Raw genomic sequence first — 12,341 nt, 5'->3', positions numbered from 1 at the left:
GTTGGGTGTAGTAAAGGTGGTATAAGTGGGAATGTGTTATGTGTCAAGTTCTACGTAGAAAGGAAACTTAAATATGTATTAATGGTAAGGATGTTTGGGGAGTTATGTAATTTACACTTTAGTATATGCATCTGGTCGATGTATATGTATGTGCATTTCATGATTTGTGCATATTTAAGTTTTACTTTTCTCTTATTCTCCATTATTTACATAGATAAACGACTTTTGACTGTCATTAATAAAATATTATATATTACATCAAATATGTTTACAAATTTACTATACCATTCATTTCACCTATATAAATAGACTAGATAATGAAGGGCCCATCTTACAGGTCCAATATTACAGTTTTAAATGTATTTATCGGTATTTAATTAGTTTATCAAAATAAATTAAATTAATATTTTTAAATAAATACAATAGAAAATCATAACAAAGATAACACTTTAAGAAATCTATTTTTTTTATTTTTATAAAATCAAATAATAGCTTACAACTTATTTAAATTACCCTAATTAAAATTAAAATATAATATGCTTCAGTGCTTATTTTAACTTCGGGTCAAACACATTTTCTTGAATTAAGTAACTATTTTTACTTTTATGTTTTAATTTTATTTGAAAATTATACAAGAGGATAAATTAAAATTATAAGTGTTAGCATATTAACATTTTTTATAAAATCTTATGGGCAATATTTTCTCAAAAATATGATCTTTTTACCTAACATACTATATAAATAAAGTAAATGGCTTATTTATATCAAGAAGATAAGAGATTGTTCTTATCCATATAAATATATCATACATTCATTTTCATAATGAAATAATATAAAAATGCTAAAGATACATTATCGATGGTTGAAAATTATTTATAAAAAATAGAGCATAAATTAAATTAGTATAATATTGGTCGGGTTAAAATTTTTATCAAAGGAATTAATTTATGTTATTTAATGTTAGTTTAAAGTTATTTTACATACAAGTCTCTTCATTTCTTTTTATTTGCTTTCTTTGGGTTAGACACACACCTTAATCTCTTACTTCTATTAAATTAAAGTAATTCAACTAATATACTCCTAATTAAATTTTACACCTCTTTTCAAATCAATAATGATTACATTTATTGAACAAGGACATAATAGGAAGATTTTGTTCAAACTGTTCTTGAAAGATTTAAGAAGCAAATATTTATAAATATAAGCACAACCCAAATGAAGCAAATAAGAAGAAACGAATATGGAGTATCATATGTCTTATTTTAAGATTACAAATCAATTTTTATGAAAGCTTACATATAAATATATTTATATAATATAGAAAAAGTTCTTTACACTAACCATTTAATGTACTTCAATCTTGTTTTAAAAAAATTATCTTTTAAATATCTGCTTTGCGAGTTGACATGCACATGAATTGTGATTATACCAACAATTCATAAGTGAATACAAAAATTATGCGTTCGAAGCCTTGTATGAATATAACATATGCAATTTTTTTAATTTCTCGTAAAATCTTTAGACATGATTTAATGATACTTTTTGTAAAATTATTTAATAATAAAATAAATATCTTTAAATAGGTTGACAACTTTAAATTTTAACCCACCAAGTTCATGCATGATTGTGTTTTTTTGGAAAAAAAAGATAGAATATTAAAATCTTAGAGTATCAAAAATTTTGGCGGAGTTAGAATTTTCACTCAAAATTTTGGCGAAGTATTAAAAATTTTGGCAAAGTCAGAATTTTCAACATTTACCACATAAAAATAAAAAATGATTTTAGTTCTATATAAACAATCTAATATTTTGTGAAAGGAGATTTAGATTATAAATTTAAATTTATTCAAAATATTACTTCATAAATAATGTGGTTGAGTAAGTTCAGACTTGTAAGTAAAAATGTTGTTAGCCACGTAATGAATTCACTTAGACAATGTAGACACATAAGCTAAAAAATAAATAGCTAATGTAGTTCTTTATTGATATGACTATTGACTAATGATTGTACCATTTAGATGTGAAATGAAAAATATTTCCTTGATCATCCTCCAACTCACTTTTCTATATTCTTATTATATAAATAGATGTTGAAGTTTTGGTTATTACTAATAAAATAATTTTTTTAATCTGCTCATTTTTTTTTCATTTTGAACGACATTAACTTATATACTCTATCAATACTTTTTTACTTTTCTTTTTTCATCTTGAAAACAATATATATTTCTTCTATAGAATTTATTTTTTTTGGGTAACTAACATTTTATTAATCACCAAATAGGAATTACAAAATTGTAACTGATTTAAGACTCAACCAGCTACTACTCAGTTTGCCAATTCACCTATCTTCTAACAGGTTACTACCCATTTGTCAATTGCAACTTTCAATTTAGGTGGTGCTCATATACAACATGAATACACTTTCTCCGGTTACTTGCTCAGAATGTCTTCTCTTTTCCTCAAACACTTGCTGATTGCGCTCTAGCCATATGCAGTATATGAATTCTGTGCATGCCATTTTGAAAAAGAAGGGCTCTGCTTATTTTCTCTTTTGCCTGCTACGTGATCCATTTTAGTTGTCTCATCCAGGATGTACAAGTTGGGTTTGTTACCTGCAGACACCTTAAAATATTGGACCATGTTATTTTGACACTAGCACATGTGGTGAATAAGTGGTTGTTCGTTTCATCATCTTGTTGACAAAAAACACACTTTGAATCTACTTTAATGCCCCATTTAGTTAGTCGATCCTTGGTCAGCAGCCTTCCCTGCAAATGTAGCCACAAAATAAAGATGGTTTTTGGCCGAGCATAGTTACAAAACATCATCCCCTTCCAGTTTTTGCTTTCTTCATTTTTCAGTAGCTGGTGACATATTTATTTTGTGATCTTACCCTTAGGATCTATTCCCCTTTGTGTTGTCCCTCTGGTTTCAAAAATCTTCCTAATAAGCCATGTTGCTTGCTTCGGGATAACAACCTGTTGGAAATCAACTCCTTTGATGTAGTATGCATGAACCCACTTGATCCACAATGCATCTTTCTTAGCAGTTAGATCCTAGCATAACTTAATTATTACAACTTTATTCCACTTTGAAATTCTAAGAATGTTTAGTCCTCCAACATTCTTTGGTATGTATACTTTGTCCCACGCAACTAAAGCTTTCTTTGTAATGTCATTGCCTCCAGACCATAAGTAGCTTCTGCAATAACTTTCAATGACCTTTAGCACCTTGGCTGGAATAGTGAACAGTTGTGCTCAGTATATTTTGACACCAGTCAACATAGATTGTATTAATTGAAGCCTTCCTGCATAGCATAGGTATTTTGTTGTCCAAGAAGAGATTTTGGCTATAATTCTATCAATTAATGGGCTCCACTGCACTATGGACATTTTTTTAGTGAATAATGGGACTCCAAGATATTTAAATTGTAACTCACCTCTAGAATAGCCTAAGGGTTGTAGGATCTAGTCTTGTTACTGCTGGGTAACTCCACCAAAGTATACCAAGCTCTTCTCATGATTTGCTTGTAGTCTAGAGGCTTGAGTAAACTTTTTAAAAGCTTCGTGCATTGCTGAAACTGATTAAGATTCACCTCTGGTAAACATGAGGAGGTCATCTGCAAAACATAAGTTGGTGATGTCAAGATTAGCATATTTGGTATGATAGTGAAAGTTGTCATTCATCTTCAATTGTGAGAGTGTTCTGCTTAAGTATTCCATTGATATGGCAAATAAGAAGGGTAAGTGAAGTTACTTTGCCTTAGCCCTTTAGCTGCTGGGAAAGGTTCACTTGGTTCTCCATTAGTCATAATGTTGTATCAGATGATTTTTACACAAGTCATAACCCAGGTAATACACTTTTCAGGGAATCCCGTCGTAACTAAGCTCTAGTATAGTTACACCCATTTAATAGAGTCATATGCCATTTGGAGGTCCACTTTAATCATGACTTTGGGAGATATATGCTTCCCTTTATAACCCTTAATGAGCTTATGTGCCATGAGAATACTATCCCCTATCTTCCCAGTATAAATCTAGACTGGGTCTCATTGATGAGAGTTGGCATGATGATTTAGATCCTGCTTGTAAGAATCTTAGCAATCACTTTGTATATAACTGAGCAACAAGCAATGGGTCTATAGTCCTTGACTATGACAGGATCTTGAATTTTTGGAACCAAACTAACTAGAGCACAATTAAGTGGTTTATGGAGTTTACCAATATCAAAGAAGTTCCCCACAGTGGAGATAACATCATGTTTGATTATTTGCCAGGCCTTCTTAAATAACGTTGCATTGTATCCATCTAATCCAAGTTCTTTTTCATCTCCTATAGCTTTTAAACTCTTAAGGATTTCAGCTTTAGTCACGGGTTCACACAATAGGAGTTTCTAATTTTGTTGTAGCCTAGGCCCTTTCTTCATAATTGTAACATATACAGCAGGTAGAGACTTTGTTGTTGAACCCATAAGCCCTTTTAAAAGGAGATGATCTCCTCTTTTATATCTTTACGTTCAGCTAATGTTTTACTATCTAGGCTAGTGAGTTCACTGATAATCTTTCTCTGCACCCTTTACTTGACAACTGCTGAGAAGTACTTTGTATTAGTATCTCCTAGCTTGATCCATTGTGCTCTAGATTTATGCTTCATGATACTTTCCTCTACTGTAGACCACCTTCAAGAGTCTGTAATATTATCTTCTCCTAAGATTGTAATGTATCAGTATGTCTATTTATCAAGTTCTTTTATATGATTTGCAGATCAGTTCTTGCCTGTTCTACCTTCTGGGCTGTGGCTTTAAACTCCTGGTTGTTGAGAGCTTTTATATCGGTCTACAGGGCTTTGAGGTTTACCCATAAATTCTTGCCAAGATCTTTTCTATTTATATCTTGCCATCTCCCTTCCATATTGTGAAAAAACTTTACATGTTCTGCCCATACATTAAAATTTTGAAGGGTACCTTGATGGCCTGTTACGACCTTGTAAGGTTGATTTACATTGGGGAATAGTCTAAGACATTTGGCACTCCATACTCAACTTGAACATATCCCTATTGTTGCATTCACTCACTGTTACCTAGTGTTCTGTCAATTTTGCTTCTGATTCTATCTGCTCCTATCTGTCTATTGCACTATGTATAATAATCATCTCTTCATGACATTTCATATAGTGCATAATCCTGTAGGCATTGAGCAAAATCTTTCAATTCACTATGTTGTACTGGGTTCCCTGCATATCTATCCTTTGGGTGCAGCAGAGCATTGAAATCACCACTGATCATCCAAGAGAGTTGTGTACCATGTGATATTTCTCTTAATTGATCCCACAGTTTTAGTCGCAAAGCAGCAGTATTACAGCTATACACTACTTTAATGAGATAATCTATCCCTTTTGTTAGGGTCCTAACCTGTCAGTGCATGAGCTGTATTTCTTCTCGCAATAAAGTGATATGATACTGTCTGGTGTCCCATAGTAACCAAATTCCACCATTTTCAGCAGTATTGTAAATGTGTAGCATTCCCCATGCTGGTGTAATATCGGTACTAATTTGAGCAGCTTTGTGAGCTTTAACTCTAGTTTCTATCAAACCTACTAGGTCTATATGCTTATTTCGCAACAGATTTTTAACTTCTTTCTGCTTATACCTCTTATCACTCCCTTAATATTCCAAAACAACCAAGTCATATGGTATTAAAGATTTTTTCTCTATCAGGAGGGACCAAACTCACTTCATCCAATTCATCTTGGATAGTTAAGAATTTGTTTTTAAATGCAATATTAGGCATACTCATATTCAAGCTACTCTCTTTAAGATTTGTACCCCTTTTTCTTCATAGTTACTGTCTGGAAGCTAACCTTTTTGTCTGTAGATTACACTAGTTATGGTGACCTGATATTTGTAGTCTCCAATGTTGCAGCTATTTCTCCTTCTTTTATTGTGGATTTCTCCAGAATGTCTTACTTTTTTTCCACCACCTTCTCTTCCCTGACAATTGGACCCTTGTATTGCCAAGTAGGGATCATCCTCTTTGGCAGCTCTTTCTTTTGCCTAGTCATTATTTGCTGGTCCTTATGACATGTATGCCCTGTAACCTGGCACTTTTGGCAGTACATCAACGTCCAGTCATACTTAACTTCTTGTTGAAAGACATGATCATCTGGTGCCTTATAGCAATTGCATCTGGAAACGGTTGGGGTGATGTTAACCTCAACAAGTATATGAGCATATGACACACGGTTTTGCTTAGTTATGCACTCATCTGCATAGATAGGTGTTCCAATTGAGCTATCAATTCGACTTAACGAGTCGCAGCTCCAGAAATTCAATGGGGTTTTGGGAATTTCACCCATAGTGGTATCTTTGTGGGTTACTCTTCATTGAAGTCAAATTAAGCTGACTATTATTTAAGAATAATAGGTCAATTATTGATAGTGTAGGTTCCTGAGCATAGTACCTCGTGAACATCATGTAATGACTGCAATCGAATAATAAAATATCTCTCCTCATGCATATATAACTCCGGTTGGGCTATTTCTTTCCAGTTTTGGTTAATATACCACATCATCGTATTGTACCTTGGGTTTTCCCCAATTACGTATCCAATTACGTACTCTTCTAGTTTTGTGTTTCTTTTCCAACCTCCTTCTCTTTCAATTCAGCTATACATTTGTCATTCTCGATTGTTGGAGCTATAGAGTTCAAAAGCATACCATTGGTTGCAGATCTGTTCTTCTCAAATAGGTTCACCCATGGTTCAGTTGCAGCTTTCCCCTTCTCTTTCTTCTTGCGTTCTTCCTTTGCTAGATCTAAATTTATCTCCTCAGTGTTCTGTTATTCCTCAGCTCGTGTCGTCACTCCATTAGCGCTAGCAGAGTGCTCTCTTGTAGAAGGCCCAGATTCATCAGCTTTATTGTAGGTAAGTGGTGTGTCACTTAATTGAAGCATTTTTGCCGCTGTTATGGTGCCATTCTTATCATCTGTTCTCTGCTCCATCATCTCTATTCCTGGTGGTGGTGTTATCAGCTCAGTTTCCAGTGGGGTTTGCTGGCTAGTAGTAGTAGAACTACCAAACGAAGTTATTATCATCTTTGGGGGTCTTCCTCGACCTCGCCCCAGTCCTCTTCCTTGCCCTCTAGCCATAGTTGTCAAGTTCGGCGTACGTTATCTAACGTGCGCCGAGAGCATTTCTAGAGAGCTCTTATATTTTTATAGAATTATTATATAGATTTAAAAGGAAAAAATATCACAATTTTAAAGAAGTAAGAATATAAAAAATAGTAATGTAAGAATAAAATAGATATCTAAAAAAAGATAATTAAGATGAAGAGAGGAGATTGTCTATTAATCAAAAGTGAGAACATTTAAATTTTAAGTCAAAGTACAAATATTTCAGTATAAACTATAAATAGTGGGATAAAATAGTGCTAGACTTATTTTATCTCACTTTTATATGAGATGATAATTCTAGCATTTTAATATAGATAGTGTGATAAATTAATCTTTAGATTATTTAATACACCATACTAAGCATAAACAAAGTTAATTTAATATTATCCAAAATTATTTTTCATATTCGATGTACCAAATAACGCTTATGTGTCTAATGTCTTTTGATTATTTGGCTGGTTGGTGAGTGATTGTACAACAATCAATAAAATACTCCATTATTTTCTGTCATCGTAGTGGGGAAGAGAAAGAAATGACTTGTGACTCACAGTGTGAAAACATGTTTAGGCATTTTATATCTATGGCGAATATAATATTTTTCTCATCAATTCGTGACATGAGGCATGAGCTCATATGTCATCTAATTGTTCTCACTACTGATTTGATTTGGTCAAAAGTAAAAACTATGGCTACTTTTGGACACATGCATTGCCACATTTCATATCCCCTCCTATAAAAACAACGTTGGAATTAAAATAGTAAGGTATAATGGGAAACCAATAATGTATATATCGAGGGGTTCGAATCAATATATATTATTTTTTTATCTTAATATATGTGACATAAATAGAATTTAAATAACGAATCATATTTTTTATATATATTTTTAGATATTTTAAGTTATTAACTATTATAATTTATAATACTTTTCATGTAATTTTCATATAATATATGTTACTTTCGCTATCCAAACTTTTATGTCGTTGATATCAATTATTTTTTTTAAAATAATTTAAGTTTTTGATTATTGTGAATTTAATATTTTTTCTTCTATTCCAATTTAAGTGACACTCATATAATTTTGAGAGTCAACCAAATATTTTATATCTTTCAACTTAAGTTGATAACTATTGTAATTATAGTATTTTTATGTATTTTTTTAAAAATATACAATAGATTAAAAATAAAAAAGAAAGATAAATTAAAATGGAGGCAACGGAAAGGACCAGTGAAATTGTATCAAATCAGTCAACAATCCAAGTATATATTACTTTTTTGTCTCACTTTATGTATCACAAATAGAATTTAGATAATCAATCATAATTTTTTTTTTAGATATTTTAAATTGTTAATTATAGTAATTTATAATACTTTTTATGTAATTTTCAAATAATATATGCTACTCTTCTTATCCATTCTTTTATGACAGTGATAGTCAATTATATATTTTAAATAATTTAAGTTTTCAATTATTGAGATTTATAATACTTTTTCTTCAATACCAATTCAAGTGGCGGTAATATAATTTCAAGAGTCAGCCAAATATTTTATATCTTTCAAATTTTTTAGTCGCTAATAATTGTGATTTATAGTAAAAAATATATAATAGTTTTTTTACAAAAAGTATGACAAATAAATTACAATGGAGAAAAAATAAAAGGGAGGCAAGGGAAAGGAGTTCCTTGGCCCTTTATATATATACTAGTATACATACCCGTGCGATGTACGGATAATAATAAAATTAGTTCTAATTATTTTATATTGAAATGTCTCATTTGAGCATATTAAATCATATTATCTTAAAAAAAATATTAACTACATATTATTTCTCGATAAAATTAAAAAAAAAAAAAAACTATCTCTGCCCCTTTTCCATCTCCACACCCTTCCTTCTCCATTAATTTTTTTTAAAACTCCCCCTCCTCACACGCATCCACCCCGATGCACCCCTCCCCACCTAATCTCACGCCTCTAATCAAATCTGTTTAAAAATAATAATCATATACTTATAAAAATTAAAGATCTTGCTTCAAATAAAAGATCTTTCTTCAAAGATGAATATATTTTATTTCATGTAAAATTTTTAAGATTTTAATTTTTTATCCCATGAAAAATCGAATAAGCTTTCCATTGATAGCAAATTTGCCCAAATCCGACACTCGGACGAAGAGTTAGAGCCAATTTAGTGAGATAGTGTATCACCTGGTACTTTAACGCATCGCAAAGCAAGCCAAAATGACAATTGTCAAAATCCAGTAAGCTTCTGCAATTCCATCACGTCACGCCAAGGCTTAGTTTCCCAATTGTCCAATTTCCAGTAAGCTGGCGCGATTATGGCACGTCGCGCCAGTATGTAAAATCAGAATTTTTTTCAGTTCTGTATTTTAATTCCAAGGGAAAGATGGTCATTTTGCTACCCCTATATATACTTTTTAACACGAGATTTCTCATTATTTCACCCAAATATACTAGTTTTCTCTTAATTTTCTTCAAGAACAACCATTAGGGTTCATAGCTCAAGATCCAAGTCATCAAGATTCCTCCGTAAATCTTCTGAGAATCATATAACAAGGTATGTTAGATGTTGATTCTTGGGTTCCTTTCATCCAAGAAGTTCAAGAATCCTTTTCTAAATTCAAAGATCTTATATTTATGAGTTTTCATGATTCATGTGTATTGAAATTGAAGTTCATGTTATTATTGAGTTTTAATTCATGATTTAGACTACCAATTTCAAAAGTTGATTCTAGTAAGTGATGAATTGTATGATGTTCATGATAAAACCTCTTCAAGTTGCATAATATTGATGTATTCATGATGATTAAGTATAGAATCTGTGGTATAACCAAAGCATGCTCCCCATATATTTGATAGAATGCTTAAGCAAAGATAATAGTGCTATTTAGTATGTTAAGCATGAAATCCCAATTTTGTGATAACTAGTGCATGTCAAGCGTTTGTTGAAATGCTTTAGTCAATGTATTATGATAAGTTGCATGCACTCTTATCCATGTGTATTCCTTATTGAACAACTATGAGATATTAGTATGCATTTACATATGTATGACATTCAAGTGATTGACGAGATATCGTATTGATTGTGTTGTGAATAAAAGTCTATTTTCATGATATTCAAGTGTGGTCCTATCTTATTTATTTATGGTATCGAGTCCTAGGGCTATTTATACCCAAAAATTTAGCTGCTTGTCTAGAGTCGAGTTAGTCTCAAGATAATTTCAGTCGTGCTATGATCAGTAGAATTCAGCCAATACAAACTTAAGAAAATTCAATAATCTCAGTACTAGTTCAATCCAGTCTCAGTATCAGTCTAACCCAGTTCTGTATTCAGTTCGTACCGCAGTAGTATTTAGTATTTAGTTCAGATTTCAGTAAAGCTCAGTATGTTACATAACTCAGTAGCATTCCGACAGAAAGTAGAATTCAGAAGTATTCTGTCAGATAACAGAATCAAGTAAACTCAGTCATATAAGTCAAGTAAGATAATCAGTAATAGATTCAGCTTAGTCTAGTATAGTCCAAGAATCAATTTAGTGTCTTTCAGTTGGGAGTATAAACTAGCACCGAGCGAGTACAGGGATGACGGCTTCCCCATTATAGAGGCAGAGTCGTTAGTAATAGTCCCTGAACTCCAGAACTGCGTAGCCATCCCAGGACCAGGAGTCACCCGTTAGATTAAGACTTGACTATCATATTGCCTTAGGCTTGACTTCCTGTTCAGGATCACCCATTAGATAGGATTGACCATAGCAGAGGTCTTTACCCGTTGCACGGTATTGACACCCTTCCAGCTGGGATTACAGGTTGGACCCTACTAAACCAGATTTGGGACATGTCAGTTAAGTGAGAACTCCCACAGTTACAGTTTCAATATCAATCTTCAGAGTAGAACTCAGAAAATCAAGACTGTCAAATACAATCACCCATCTCAGTGAGGAACTTAAATAGTTCCATAGATTCATTGACCACCCGCTAGATAGGTATAGTCTCACATAAAATTAATCAGTATCAGTACTAATAGAGTCGGAGATCACCCGTTAGATAGGCCTGATCTCAAACTCAGTTCGTCATTTCTATTATTAAAAGATTCAGAGATCTTTCACTAGATAGGTCTAATCTCAGATACAATCATTCTTTATCATTATTAGTAAATTCAGAGTTCATCCATTAGAAAGTTTTGATCACAGATTTAGTCAGTCGATAGTAGCAAACTCAGAACTCAGTTATTGATATAAACAGATTCAGTATCATCAGTTTCAAAGATCAACCACTAAAGAGGACTGATCTCAATATCAGTACTTAGTTATCAATATCAGAAGATTCAGTTATTCAATATCTCACTATTAGTAGTGAGTTTAGATGTCAATAAAGCAGTATCCGAGTATCAGTATTCAGAGTCACCATGATTTCAGTTATGGTTTGTGAATTCATGCATACGTCCTCATTCGGTACTCTCATGTTATTTAGTTAAGCTATGTTCATGCATAAGCCCTTGCATTTAGCCTTACCCCATATAGCATACCAGTACATTCAAAGTACTGAGGCATACTTTTCTCTTGTGCTAAGGTGTCTTATACCATAGGTTCAGAACAACGAGATCCAGAGCATCCTTAGCAGTCCAGACTCAGTTACCAGCAGTAGACGTAGCAGTGAGTCCTCTTTATTAGAGTATGATCCTTATTTTACTATGGCATTAGACTCAGTTTATTTTCAGTAAACGGAGTTAGTTGGGAACATGTCCCATCAACTCCACATTTCAGATAGTTAGAGGTTTTTCAAACAGATGTATCAGTATTCAGTGTTCAGTTTTGAGTATTTTAGATGTTTTGAACCTTATGACAAGTTTTCGCCAGTTTTCGCATTTATTACATTATATTATGCAGTGCTCAGGTACAGATATCAGTAGAGGGTTAGTTTATGGTCCTTTGGGATTATAAGCACTGTGTGGCATTCCGATTCCAGAAAATTGGAGCGTTACAATATGTTTCATATTCCTTTTATTATTCACAATTTAAAAAAATTAGATTATTAATATCTCCCTTCCTTCACCCCCACCCCTACCTCCTCCCACCTTCACCTCCAGCTCCACTTCCACATACACCCCCCACACCCTGTGCCTCCACCCCATGCAATCCTCCATCTCTAATCATATCT

The sequence above is a fragment of the Capsicum annuum genome, chromosome 9 (assembly GCF_002878395.1).
Source record: "Capsicum annuum cultivar UCD-10X-F1 chromosome 9, UCD10Xv1.1, whole genome shotgun sequence".
NCBI lineage: Eukaryota > Viridiplantae > Streptophyta > Magnoliopsida > Solanales > Solanaceae > Capsicum > Capsicum annuum.
This window is presented reverse-complemented; position numbering follows the sequence as displayed.